The following is a 14,366-nucleotide window of genomic DNA, read 5'->3' on the forward strand; positions in this document are numbered from 1 at the left end:
TATGAGTCCCAGCATGCAGCGCGGGCTGCTCCCCGCAGCCCAGTCACGTGCCGAGGACCCTTTTGGAGACTGCGAGTCCCGGCATGCAACGCAGATATCCGGGCGCTGCGGGCCCGGCGTGCTGTTCGCCACCCGGGGTCAGAGGGCGGTGGGCGCCCCGCCCAGGTCGTTGCCGAAATGCGGGGTTGAAGGCGCGGGTTGGGTGCCACCTGGCCGGTGTCCGCGCGTGGGCGGACCCCGCCAGCTGGGCCCCCTCGCGCTTGGGGCGGCAGAGGACAGAGGAGCCAGGCAGCCGCGGCGGAGGGGAGGGAGAGCGAGAGGGAGAGCGCGCGGCCGCGGGACCCAGCCGGTACCTGGGCACCACTCGCTCCGAGTAGCGGCATCCCTTCCCCAGGGCACTCTGTGTGCTAGGACGTAGCACAGTGCTCAGGACACGTAAAAGGACTGCAATCAGACCACGCTCGTTCTCCAACCCCAACGAACGTCGTCAGGAGCGCGCTGTAAAGGCGCGGACAGGAGTTGTGTCTTTGCAAAGTCAGCTTTGCTCAGTCGTAAAGCAGTGGTAGCCATTGTAAAGCAGGTTCAGGATTCCAAGCTCAGTGACGTTGCGTTACACGTTGAACTTGGCTTCCTTCAAGTCACGTAAAGTGACAAAAGAGAACAAGGGATAAGAAGTTTATGCGCCTACTGCAAAGCCGGTTGAGATGAAGCCTGGGTCTGGTTCGAAATGCGTCAGCGGTTCACGCACGGCGGTCACTCTTCGAGCGGAGCAAGCATCCCCTCCGTTCGGAGAGCCATGGGGCCGAGAGCCATAGAGCATCCCGGGGCAGCGCTCAAGCCCTCAGACGTCGGTTTTATTTGGGCGCGGGGGGTGGGGGGAGCGCCAGCGTCTGGAGAATCTGGAGGTTGGTTGCGGAACTCCTACTTTTCACAGGAATTTAATCAGCCTTAGGTCTTTCCAGACCTCCTCCGGTTCTTGTGATTCTCGGCACCTGGTTCTTCCAGGTTCCATGGCCTTGTGGGTTCTCAGGCCTTAGTTCTGCCAGTCCGTGCTGGTTTGGGTGAGCTCTGCTCTCGGCTGCTTTCCTGATTGTATCACAACTTGGCATGAGTGACGCCATCTTGCACTCTAGAGAACTAAGTTAGAAATCAGCAACAGAAGGAAACCGGGAAAGTCACAGTTGTGTGGACGTTAAGCAGCGGTCTTCCGTAACTAACGGGGCAAGGAGAGAATCATGAGAAATAAGATGCTTGTGAATGAAAATAAAAACCTATACTAAAGCTTGTGTGCTGCCTGATAATGCAGCGCTTAGAGGGAAATTTATGACAAAAACCCCATATTAAAAAAAAGAAAATCTGGAATCTAGCCTTTGGCCATAAGAAATGAGAAAAGCAAACTAAAAAAGCAGAAACAAAAATATTGATTAGGGCAGGAATAAATAGAAAACAGAAAAGCAGTGGGGAAAAACTTACAAAACCAAAGGTTGGTTTTTTGAAAAGATTAACACACGACAAAAACTTTAGCTGCATTGACCAGGTTAAAAAAAAAAAAAAAAAAAGAGGAAAACTCTAATTACCGAAATCAGGAAAGTGAAAAGAGCACTACTGACTTCGCGAAATTAAAATGATAATAAGGGAAAAATATAAAAACTGTGTGCCAACAAACTAGATAATTTAAGTGAAATGGATAAAGTTCTGGAAAAACCAAAATACAGAACTTGAAGAAGAAATAGAAAATATGAGTAGACCTGTAACATATATAGAACTATTGCCACTTTTTCTGAGTGTTATAAAAGGCCTCATGGACTCCAGAACTTTCAAAGAGGGTGTTCTATGTCAGTACTTTCTCACTCCTTGGTCCCCACCTCTGATCCTGCTAGTGGTCTCTAGAAGCTTCTTTCAAAGCTCCTGAGTCCTCAGTCGTGGTCAGGTGTTGAAGGAAGCCACACTCCTCAGCAAGATAGAGCTATTGTGGTTTTTCCTCTGGTTATCCGAGAAGCAGATACACCTCACTAAAAGGTATCATTTTTCTAGAATTAATACAGTCTAGCCTTGGGGTGAAAGCGTACATTTTCTACTAACGTGACTTTGATCTTGGTCCTTAGAAAATACCAACACGTTTTTCATATTGTTGCCATGAGGGGCTGCCGGCTCTACCCAACCCTACTGTGCAGGACAAGAGCCACACACGGTGTGGACTCCATCATACATACCTTGCAGTGGTGGCATTTTTATATTTTTCCGATTGCTGATGAAAGGAAGCAACCCTGCCTCCTCACCGTCCTCGGGCCACTCCAGCTGTCACAGAAATGTGCTTTTTCGGGGTCTGGCAATTGTGAGTTCTCCAGCCCCCGCCCTCCCCAGATGTACCCAGTCCTAGAAGCCTCAGGAGGTCAACCTGCAGTGTTCCAGGTGCTATCTCAAGGAGATCCCCGGGACTCACTTCGTGGGCCCCCCCAGCCTCCTGCGTAGGTCTGACGGGCCTGGTGCTCTCCGTGGGGCTTCTACAAAAACACATCACACGGCGCCCAGGATTGTTTTCACTGGTGTGCCAGACGCTGTGTATCCAAAAAGCACAGAGCTAGAACAGCCTTTCTCCCGTAGGCACACGGGGTGAGGGGCTGGTCGCCTGATCGCAGTCAGCCTGATCTGGGGCAGGTGGAGGCCGAGGTCCGGCTCAGTCCGCTTCTGGTTCGGAGTATCTCCGAGGTGAGACATGCCGCGTGCTCTCATAGGCCCTTCTTGTTCGTGAGGGGTCATTTAGTCGCAGTTACCACAACTGCAGGAGGTCTCCCGCGTTCTTGCAAGCCTGGCCACACGGCCAGGACGCGCATGCTTCCCTAGCACCAAGCAGATGCCCTGTATTTGGGGCTCCTTTGTTTCTGGTCGATCGCATCAGCACCCCCGCCCCGACCCCTTGAGTATCTTCCCTTCTGTGTCTCCACCTTCTCAGACATGGGCCAGACTCACCAACTGCCTCACAGACGGAAGGGGCCGCGATGACAGTGTGCTGAAGAGTGGCTCTTCCCTCTTCGGGATTTCCTCCCTTTCGGCCCTCTTAGTTTCTAGAACTTTCCGGTGTCTTTTAAGACACCGTGTTCGCAAAATTGCCCATTTCCCCCATATTCTTGCAACACGAGCGATGGCTGGTTTCTGCCTACCTCACCCCCACTGGAAGACCACCAATGGGTTTCTAACAGGAAGCAGGGAAACGGGACGAGGCACGAGGACCGTCACCGTGGGGGCTCTGGGGGGACCCCTTAATGGAACGCTTTGTGACAAAAATGGGAACAGGACTAGGATGTTTAAAAGTTGCTGACGTCACCGGTCAAAATTCTGACTTGGGTTTTGGAGGGGACCCGAGGCCAGGAGTTTTGCTCACCGGGTTGTTCGGACGCGCGGCAAGGTTTGAGAACCTTTGTGGGCCGGGGGTCCTTACTGTGTGTTTTTGAGCGAACGTGCGAGCTTCTGTGATCCGTGCTTAGGGCTTTGGCACTGCCGGCTGCTGAGGGCAGAGTGAGCCTGGAGGTAGAGACCCCACGCCTGGGCCATCTCGACGGATGGCAGCGGTCGCAGGGAGACTCGCTGAGTCACAACCACCAGGTCTTGTCGCTCGCTGGGCACATTAGTGAGAAGGAGGAGACCAAACTGGCCCCTGGAAGAAGACGCATTAACCGGGAAGGGAGACCATGAGCTCCCTTGGCGTCTGTCAGGTCTGAGCTGCGCGGACACATGGTAGAGGTGCCAGCGGGTGGGACAGCGGGGCTGGGGGTGCAGATTCCTGGGGACACCCGGCAGTGAAGATGGCACTAAGGGCAGCGTTTCTCGTGCGGGAAAGGTGGCCACAGCAATGTAGGCAGAGAAGGGAGCGACCGGCAGGGAGCGGCCAGTGGGGTCCGGGGCCGTGGCGAGTTCCAGTGAGATCCGGGCTGATGTCGCCCGCAGGGAGGGAGCTGGCCGGCTGCTGCGGTCTTTCTGTCTCACAGACAGGAGTGGGGGCCAGGGAGCGCAGGCGGGCATCGGAGATACTTCTTACCCAGTGCTAACATCTAATAGCCTTTACTTGGATCCCTTCCTTCGTTCTTTTGCCCCCCATTACAAATTAGTGAAGTGAGTGGATTCCAAAATCTACGTGTAATCCTAAAATGAGCCCCTCGGCCAACCTAAATCTACAGCATTATGAATATCGTTACGGCTGCCTGTGCTCCCGTCAATCCCATCCCACCCCGATTCCCTCGATGTGCTGTTTGTCACGCTTCCTTTATGCGGGGTTTTACCGCGTGTGTGCGTGTGGATGTGGTTATGCTCGCTCTCGTGGTTTGCAAACATGCATCACATACGTAGGTTGTTGCTTCCTTTGTCTGTGAATGGCTTTCTCATTCATCATAACGCATCCAGAATTCATCCACATTGCTTTATGTGGTTGTAGTTTGTTCACTGTGACTTCTCTATGACAGCTCACTGTGGGGGTGTGACAGGATGTATTTAGCATTCTCTTGGACACTGGGGTTGTTTTGGATTCTTAGGAAAAGTGCTGCATGTTTCCTGGTGCCTCTGAGCTAGTGTCCGAGGGTGAAGCTGCTGAATCCCAGGATAGGTGATGCAGATAGGGGGCAACCCCAGCCCCTTCCCTGCAGCGGCTGCCTCAGCGTGCACGCCCACCACGCCCTCGGCAGCTCTGTGCCACGCTTCCTACTCTCTGCCAATCTGGGTGATGGTCTGTGTGACGACCAAAATTGTAACATGATCCCATGCAGTAACGTGCGGGTTAGCTTGAATTCTTCCAGTAGCCACTCGGGCTAAGTCATTTTTCCTACTGTTTACTGGCCTTTTGTCTGCAATGCCTATCCGTGCTTCTCGATCACTTGTCTATTGGGTTGTTTGTTTTCTTATGGATTTGTATAGTTCCGTATGGCTTCCGAACACCTTTGTTGTTTATATGTTACCCACATCATCGACCAATGTTTGGCTTGTCTTTTAAAAAAATTTTTTAAAATGTTTCTTTTTGAGAGAGAGAGACAGTGTGAGCAGGGGAGGGGCAGAAAAAGAGAGAGAGAGAGAGAGAGAGAGAGAGAGACAGAATCCGAAGCAGCTCCAGGCTCTGAGCTGTCAGCACAGAGCCGGACGCGGAGCTCGAGCTCACGAGCTGTGAGATCATGACCTGAGCCGAAGTCGGGCCACCCAGGCGCCCCTGGCTTGTCTTTTTTATTTCCTTTATGAAATCTTTTGATGAACAGAATTTCTTAATTTTAGAAATGTATTGCCCAGCTTGGGATCATAAAGATAGCTTCCTTTTTAACTTCTAAAAATCTGTAAATCTTTGCTTTTCACAGTTAGGTCCTTAAATAAGAAGTGGATGTTTGTATGTAGTGTAAGGTGGGTGATGAGACTTCTTTCCCATGAGGTGACCAGTCGTTCCAGCCCCACGTACGGGAGAACTTACCCCACGCTCCTGATCTGTGATGCGTCTCTGGCATACAGTAGGCCCCCATTAAGTGCGCAAACCTGCCTTGGACATTCTGTCTTGTTTCTGTGATGCATCTGAGGTTCGGCAGGTCCCCATAAATGCACGAGCCTGTTTTAGGTGATCTGTTCTGGTTCATGGTTGCACTGGGCCAATTGCTGTCGCTTCGCGGTAAGTCGTGGTATCTGGGAAGTTTCTTCACAAGCTTTGTGGATATTCTGGGCCTTCATTGTTTTGTAAATTTTAGAATTAGTGTGTCGGGTTTATTGGCAAAACCTGGTAGCGTTTTTTTTTATTTAAAAAAAATTTTTTTTCTATGTTTATTTATTTTTGGGACAGAGAGAGACAGAGCATGAATGGGGGAGGGGCAGAGAGAGAGGGAGACACAGAATCGGAAACAGGCTCCAGGCTCTGAGCCATCAGCCCAGAGCCCGACGCGGGGCTCGAACTCACGGACCGCGAGATCGTGACCTGGCTGAAGTCGGATGCTTAACCGACTGCGCCACCCAGGCGCCCCAAAACCTGGTAGCGTTTTGATCAGAACTGCATGGAATCTATAAGTCAATTTGGGGTGAAGTGACATCTTTGTGACTTGAGTCGTCCCGTCCACAAACACAGTTAATCACTCCTTTTATCTAGCCTGTCTTTAATGTCTTTCAGTGAGATTTTTATAATTTTCCCCATATACGACTCGCACATTAAAAAAAATTTATTTTGAGAGACAGCCTGAGTGCAAGTGGGAGAGGGGCAGAGCGAGAGAGGGAGAGAGAGAGAGAGAGAGAAAGAGAGAGGGAGAGAGAGAGAGAGAGAGAGAGAGAGAGAGAGAGAGAATCCCAAGCAGGCTCCATGCTGTCAGTGCAGAGCCTGACTTGGGGACTTTTCTCCATGTTTTTATTGTTGACTTAAATTAACCTCATTAGGGTTAAATACAATACTCTGAATGATACTACTTTTTTGAAATTTAAGGCTATTGGCATAATTCCAATATAGGGTTAATATGTGCTTTCAAAGAGTGTGTATCCTTTCCTTATTTGATGCAGGGTTCCATATCTACCCAATAAATCGGGCTTGTTGAATGTGTCCGTCAAATCTCCTAGGCTTACATATTTTTCTGATCGACTAAGCCGTGGTTGAGAAAGATAAGTTGAAATCTCTTGGATGGTTGTGAATTTGCCAGTTTCTCCCTGGAGTTTTGTTACCTGCACGTGTGTGTGGTGTGTGTGTTTGTGTTCATGTGTGTGTGTGTGTGTGTGTGCGTGCGCGTAGAGAGAGTGGGGGGAGGCTGTTACTAGAGGAGTTCACATTTAGAATTTTTATATCCTTGACGAAATGAACCTTTTTCATTGTGTGGAGCCCTCTGTACCCTGAATGATGCGTATCATTTTTTTTATTAAAAACACTTTTTTTAATGTTTATTTGTTTTTGAGAGAGAGAGCAGAGTGCGAGCTGGAGAGGGGCAGAGAGAGAGGGAGACACAGAATCCGAAGCAGGCTCCAGGCTCTGAGCTGTCAGCACAGAGCCCCACGCGGGGCTCGAACTCTCAAACCGTGAGATCGTGACCTGAGCCGAAGTCGGACGCTTAACTGACTGAGCCCCCCAGGCGCCCCAAGGCTTATGTCTTAAAACATATTTTGTTTGAAGTACTACGACGGTCGTAACTTTCTTTTAAAAAATGCTTGCCTGGCATATTCTGTTACTGGTAGCGTTTGTATACCTTAAGTTTACATATTTATCTTATAAACGCAGTCTGGCTTAGACTTTTATGACTTAGTCTCATAGTCTCTATCTTTTAGCTGCTCAGTCCAGCATGCTTATATTTAACCTCATGTTCCTATGGGTGTATTTTCTCCTCTATCATCTCTTTTCCCCTTTGGTGATATATTGAAATCTGCTTTCCTATCTTTATTTATTTTTTCTTACTCCACTTTTATTCTTTTGTTTATCACCATTGAAATTTTACTTTGTGTTCCTAACTTAGTAAGTGTGGAGCTAAGATTCCAACCAGTTTCTTTGCAAACAATACACGGCCTTAAAATACGGTTCCTCTCTAGATTTACATGCTACAATTGTCCAGTGTTTTGGTTCTGTGTCCTTATGTCCCCGCATTAGGCACTGTTATGATTTTATAGACCGTGTTTGTTTTGATTTGACATATGTTCACCAGTTTATTTGCTCACCATGTTTTCTTATGTTTCGTGTCTCAGTCTTTTCAAGTAAGAAACCATTAGTTAGGAAAGAGAAACATTCCAGTGGAAGGGAACTGGTTCTGTTAAAACAACCGATATCTAACATATATCTAAACTATCTGTGTGATGTGTCACGACCTGTGATGCGACGCTTACACAAACTCTGCTGCGCGTGAGCCAATCATAACCTGCTCACGGGATTGGCGCCCCCTTCTTGGACCGCACCCTCGCGGTCCCGACCCACGCTCACACACCCCGTGGCATCTTCCAGGGGGCCTTTTATATGAACCTTTCCGGGAGCACTTCCTAGCACTTCGGAGCAACGAGGTAATCACGGCGTCAGAAATAGGCCGTGACCCTTCCCGCTTCTTTTCTTCACTGTCGTGCTTCCCGGGGACGGAGATGCGGTCAAGTCTGGGGCTGGCTCCGCCGGAGTATCTGTGGGATTATGAGTCTCGCGACAGCCCGCAGAGTTAGAAGATTCTCTCAGATTCTCACTGGGTGTATTGATTACAGCAGGCAGACGTGACGTTGAAGTCTTGTACTGTTTGAGTCTTCCCCTCTGGCTTAGGTTTAGCTTTTTTAATTACTATTTCGAGTCAGGTGTTGAGAAAACATATTTTAGAGTGAATCTGATGCTGTGAGTCACAGGTTCTCATTTAAAGGCCCACTTTATCGGGTTTAGAACGAGACAGTAAGCCTTTCTCCCCGCTGGAGAGTTTGCAGGCAGCTCGTGGCTCGTGTGGGAAAAGTACATATTTGGGGGAAAGTAAGCATTAAACTTGTTTGACTTTACATCAGGAGATGGGTGTAAAAAAGGCTTTTATTTTTTTATTTTTATTTTTTTTTAATTTTTTTTTCAACGTTTATTTATTTTTGGGACAGAGAGAGACAGAGCATGAACGGGCAAGGGGCAGAGAGAGAGGGAGACACAGAATCGGAAACAGGCTCCAGGCTCTGAGCCGTCAGCCCAGAGCCCGACGCGGGGGTCGAACTCACGGACCGCGAGATCGTGACCTGGCTGAAGTCGGACGCTCAACCGACTGCGCCACCCAGGCGCCCCAAAAAAAAGGCTTTTAAAAGAAGACTCTAGGCTTTATAGACTGAATGTGGTTAGTCCGCGCAGCTTATGAGAGGGCTTTTCTGTTTATTAAAACAATTCCTATGGGGTATCAGTGCTAATTTATTTGATGATTGGTTTAAAAAGACTTTATCATTTCGAGATGTGTGCTGAAATATTTACAGATGAAAGAATACGGTTCCTGGGGTCGACTTCCACAGACTCTGGCAGGAGGCGTGGTAGGTGTGCCCGGAGCGAGAGTAGTAAAGAACATCGTTTTGCACACGTTCTGAAAACTTTCATAATAAAAAATGTTAAATGTCATGTTAGAGGAAATAATCTTCCTGTACGAATTCCACATGTAATTTCTGTACAAATTACCTTCTAATTTGCTTCTCCTCTCACGACTGCCAAGTTTCCATTACAGCCACTGGAAAGAGTTTCTGAAAAACAGGTCCCAAGATGAGCATCTTAGGGTAATTCAAAACAGAGAATGGGGTGGAGTCATTGCCTGTCAATTCATTCTCTGTTTTGAATCCAGCACAAGGTAGATATGAGGGTACACTACAGGGTTGACAGAGTCCTTCGTAGAAAGAAATCTCTCTCCAGTGACTCTTTACGATGTTGTTTTGTGTTACGTTTTATCACGAGGACCATGAACACCCCCGATTTCAAGTTCTAACCCACTGACCTGCGTGTCTGTCCTTACGCGAACACCAGCTGGCCTTGACGGCCGCAGCTTTACAGCGAGTTTGAAATCCGATAGTGTAAATTCTCTAACTTTGTTCTTTTTCAAAATCGTCTTGGCTCTTCTAATAGGATCACTGTGTCAATTTCTACAAAAAACATGCCAGGATTTTGGTAGTGATCGTAGCAAATCTATAGCAGTTTGCAGGGAACTGAAATATAAATAATGCTGAATCTTTCCGTCTGTGAACACGGAATGTCTCTTGATTTGTTTAAATCTTCCGCGATTTCTCTCAGCGACGTTTTGTAGTCTTGAGTGAACAAATCCTGCGCTTCTTTTGTTACGTTTAATGCTAAGTATTTTATTACTTTTGATGCTGTTATAAATGGAATTGTTTTCTTAATTTAATTTTCAGGTTGTTGATACTGTGTGAAAATCGGATTGATTGTTTTGCAGAATGATCTCGTATCCTGCGGTCTTGTGAAGATAATCTCATTTATTAGTTCTGGTTGTTGTTTTTTGTTTGTTTTGTTTTTTTGTGGAAGTCTTAGAATTTTCTCTACATAGACTCAGGTCATCTGTAAATAGTTTTGTTTCTTCTTTTCAATATTTATGGTTTAATTTCTCCTGCTTTCTCTCATTCCCTCCCTCTCCTCCTTTCTCTGAAGGGATGTGGCCATTGCTCTGACTGAAGCCCCCACACAATGCTGAGTAGAGGTGAGGTGGTGGGAGCAGACCCCCTGGCCTTGCTCACAGTTTTAGGGGGGAAGGCACTCAAGTCTTCAAAAACTATCAAAAACTATCGTGATGGGAGCTTGTAGGCTATTTGTTTTTATGTGTCCTTTACCAGGTTGAGGACATTCCTGTCTTTTCCTGGTTTATTGAGAGTTGCTCCTTAAAAAACTATGAATAGATGTTAGATTTTGTCAATCATATTTTTCCGCATCTACTGATTGATCGATTTTCAGATACTCACCCAGTCTGCACTCCCGGGATCAATTCCGACTGGTCATGGCTTACAATCCTTTTTATATGTTTCTGGATTCGGTTTGCTGATATTTTGTGAAGGGTTTTGTGTCAGTGTTCATCAGAGATGCTATGTGAAGCTTTCCTGTGATGTTCTGTCTGGCTTCGGCCTCGGGGTGATTCACATGGCCCATTTCCGAGGCCCCGGTTTCCCCACAGGAACTTCGATGCTCAGCAAAGACACAAGACGGTGGGTTTCGTTTGGCTCATTCGTGTCTTCGTAGCCGCTTGTCCATTTGTCTTCATCGGCACAAGGCTGTCCGTGACGTTCCCATACCACCCTTTCCGTGCCTGTGGTTGGGAGAGACCCCTCACTCCGATCGCCGGCTTTGCAGTCAGACCTCCTCTCTTTTCTCTTGGTCGCAGCTCAGGGTCTCTGGGTCTTAGCACTGCTGACGTCGTGGGGGCGGCCCCACACGTTACAGCCTCGCTGACACACAGTGGACCTGCAGGGGTGAGGTGTGTTTAGGACCAACCCCTGTGGAGGGGAGGGGGGGGGACGTGAGACCTGTCCCGGGCTGTCAGGGCTGTCCCCAAATGCTGCTAGCGTTTTCCTACCTGCCCCGCTTAGACTGCAGGTGTGGGTCCCTGGGGCCGTGGGTCCCTGTGGGTGTGGGTCCCCTGTGGCTGAGGCACTGGGGCCGGAGGGGCTCACGCGGCTCGGGCTGGAGCAGGGCGGCTAAGCCCTCCTGGGGGCAGATGGGGGGCCGGTGCTTCTGTCTCTCCAACGAGGGCCCTTTCTCTCTGAAGCTTACACACGAGGAAAACCAGCAGGGCCGTGAAGACACAAGCTGTGACAGTGGCGGATTCTCTCCAGATCTCGGCCGTATTTCCAATGTGTTTTTGTGGGATCACGTGCCCCCTCCCCCTTGCTGGACAAAGAGAGACTGGTGGTGTCCTCCCTCCCCGAAAATGTGCTGTGCGCACGCGGCTCTGTTTTCCCCGTACCCACACCTGTAGCTGTGTGAGGCCGGGGCTGCATCTCAGCTGGAAAATTAACACTTGAATCCTAAATAATAATAATTATTGTTGCTGGTTATTTTGAATCCGCTGACAAGGACCTTTACAAAATAATTGCACTGATCAATCCCCTATGAGTTACAGGGGAAGGTTCTGGAGTTGGTGTGTGATGAGAACATTAGTGGGGATTCTGTAATGGTATTCTGTTTAGCAAGTGTAATTGTGAGGAATATGTCATGTTAAAGCGCCTGACGTAGCGTCTTGCACTAACTGACACATGGTTTCCATCAAGCGGCAAACGTTTCTTAGCCTCCCCTTAGAATGAAAATCATAATTTAACCACACCCACAAAGTCCGCTGCGAAGCCAGACAAAGGCGTGTGCTGCACATTTGCCATCTGTGCTTTCGCCGCTTGAAAGCACGTTGTAGGGAGAGCGAGAGCCTTAAAAAGAAACAACTTTTCAGAATGTCGGCTAGAAGACTCTGGGGAAATTGTGTCTAATGGGAGCTGTGGATGTGGTTTACAAACACACAAATAAAAAATCCATTTCTACGTTTAAGACTTCCGGTCCCTGGAATATAGACCCGATATCCACAAGACAAAGCACAGATAAAGACACCCTCGCCATGCTGTAGACGGTTTAACATCCCAGAAGAAGGTGAGGGTAGTTTTCTCTTTCTGCTCTACTGGATACTTCCACGAGACTTCTTTTGTAAAAACTGAGATATAACTTGTGCCGTGTAATTCGTCCTTTCAGAGCGTAGGGTTCAGTGGGTTTCAGTACGGTCACAAAGTCACGCAACCGTCACCGCCAGCGCGGGCGCTTTTTCTTGCCCTCCCCCCTCCCCAAAGGAGCCCCCAGGCCCTCACCGGGGCAGGGCTCACGCCCCAGTGTGATGAGAGGCGACCGCCACCAGATGGAGACATTCCTCCAGCAGATTCCGCCGGGCCCCGCGCGCCGCGTGGGGCTGTCCCGGGAGCACCGAGGTTGGTGGGCTTCTGCGGGCTTCTCCGAGGGCAGGCACTTTCCCCAAGACAGTTTCCCAAAGTTGCTACGCTGGATCCTTCGGTTGTACAAGAGGCTCTTTAGGTAGCATTTGGACAAACGTTCTTAATTTTTACTTACTATGTAGTTACTATGTGTTTGAATATGTAATAGAAAAAAAGCCACATTAAGCCGGTGGTAGTATTTATTTTACTTAGGCTAAGGCTAAGTTAAAAAAATAATTGGGGCTCCCGGGTGGCTCAGTCGTTTGAACGTTTGGCTCTTGATTTCGGCTCAGGTTGTGATCCCGGGGTCATGAGATCGAGCCCTCGGTCAGGCTCTGCGCCGATCATGGAGCCTGCTTGGGATTCTCTCTGTCCCTCTCTGCCCCTTCCCAGGTTGCACACGTGCTCGCTCGCTCTCAAAATAATTTAAAAGGTGATTAACATTTATTCAATAGCCGATAGCACAACTGACATGTGGACGTGGCCACCGTCACGTGGGGTGCTCAAGCATCTGAGGTTTGGGGACGGTGCTGGGAGAAGGATTGTGGGAGGCCTCGGTAAAAATCCCTCAAACCCAGGGAGAAGGGGGATTCCATTTTCAGAAACGTGTAGAAAAGCATCCTCCCTCCTGCTGGTCAGCAGGGAATGATTCCAACTCCTTTGCTCCCAGCCTCTGAAGCGAGAGCGCTTCGATTTATTTCGTGCTCTTGGAGAGCTGTGCAGGGGAGAGCGGCCCCTCAGTAATTTGGAACTTCCTCATGCTGCTAATGCAATCAGGAAGCTGGCCCTTTATAGAATTAGAGGCTCCCGGCACGGGCTTGGAGTTCCTAACCCTGTCACTCCGCGCACAGTGGGAACGTGGGGGGTGTGGGGAGGCTCTTTGGGGGGCAGAGAGCAGCCCGCGGGCTTAGCCAACGACTATGAAACCTGGAAATTGGGTGTTTGGACATAAACCGCCGTAGGTGAGTCGCTCAGTGTTCTGCAAACTCTTTCTGTGGCGCGCCCTCGCCTCCGCTCCCTGCCCGAAGAGTCCTCAGCTCTCAGCGCCTGATCTCATTTTAGTGACAATCCTGTGAGCTGAGAGGTTTTATCACCCCATTTTCTAGATTGGGAAGCTGACATCCAGAGCGGCTGTAACTAAACTGGTTCCTGGAGTGAAGGCATCTGGATTCTGGTCTGTGACACCACAATTGTCTGGACGGGTTCCACCGTCTCAGGACTGTCTGCACCCAGTGACACAGCGTACCTGCTTGTACGACGCATACACTCAAGCTCCTGTCATGGTGACCGTCAGCTTTTTGGCGGGAAACCCGAGACGTCGTAGACTTCTCCATGTCACAAAGAGTTGGATTCGGGGGAGGGGATTCACATACTGAGTCGTTGCCTTTGTCAGGAGGACAAATTGTGGTGGGATAGAGTCACAGTGCGTAAGGGGGACCTTATTTCCTGCTTGACGTGCTGGGGGGAGGGGGCACCTGGGTGGCTCAGTCGGTTGAGCGTCAGACTCTTGGTTTCTGCTCAGGTCATGATCCCAGGGTTGTGAGTTCAGGCCCCACCTCGGGCTCTGTTCTGGCAGCATGGAGCCTACTTGGTTGGGATTGTGTCTCCCTCTCTCTCTGCTCCTCCCCCACGCATGCTCTGTCCCTCTCTCTCTCTCTCTCTCAAAATAAATAAACTTAAAAAGAAGAGAAATATTTGTTGAGGACATAAATAAATGAATAAATCAGATAACAGACATAGTATCTGGTCTTAAAGAATGAACAGGGGGGGCGCCTGGGTGGCGCAGTCGGTTAAGCGTCCGACTTCAGCCAGGTCACGATCTCGCGGTCCGGGAGTTCGAGCCCCACGTCGGGCTCTGGGCTGATGGCTCAGAGCCTGGAGCCTGCTTCCGATTCTGTGTCTCCCTCTCTCTCTGCCCCTCGCCCGTTCATGCTCTGTCTCTCTCTGTCCCAAAAATAAATAAACGTTGGAAAAAAAAAAAAAGAATGAAC

The 14,366-nt window shown here is 49.2% G+C and overlaps 1 long non-coding RNA gene across 1 annotated transcript; it reads left to right on the forward strand.

Moving 5' to 3' along the window:
• Nucleotides 1-114: 114 nt before the first annotated feature.
• Nucleotides 115-13,914, forward strand: LOC121032756 (uncharacterized). Its single transcript, XR_005791441.1, has 4 exons — nt 115-2,709; nt 9,814-10,115; nt 10,367-10,540; nt 13,482-13,914. It is a non-coding gene; the product is annotated as an uncharacterized LOC121032756 (long non-coding RNA).
• The last annotated feature ends 452 nt before the right edge of the window (nt 13,915-14,366 follow it).

The sequence above is a fragment of the Herpailurus yagouaroundi genome, unplaced genomic scaffold, assembly GCF_014898765.1.
Source record: "Herpailurus yagouaroundi ecotype Mexico unplaced genomic scaffold, PumYag 142, whole genome shotgun sequence".
Taxonomy (NCBI): domain Eukaryota; kingdom Metazoa; phylum Chordata; class Mammalia; order Carnivora; family Felidae; genus Herpailurus; species Herpailurus yagouaroundi.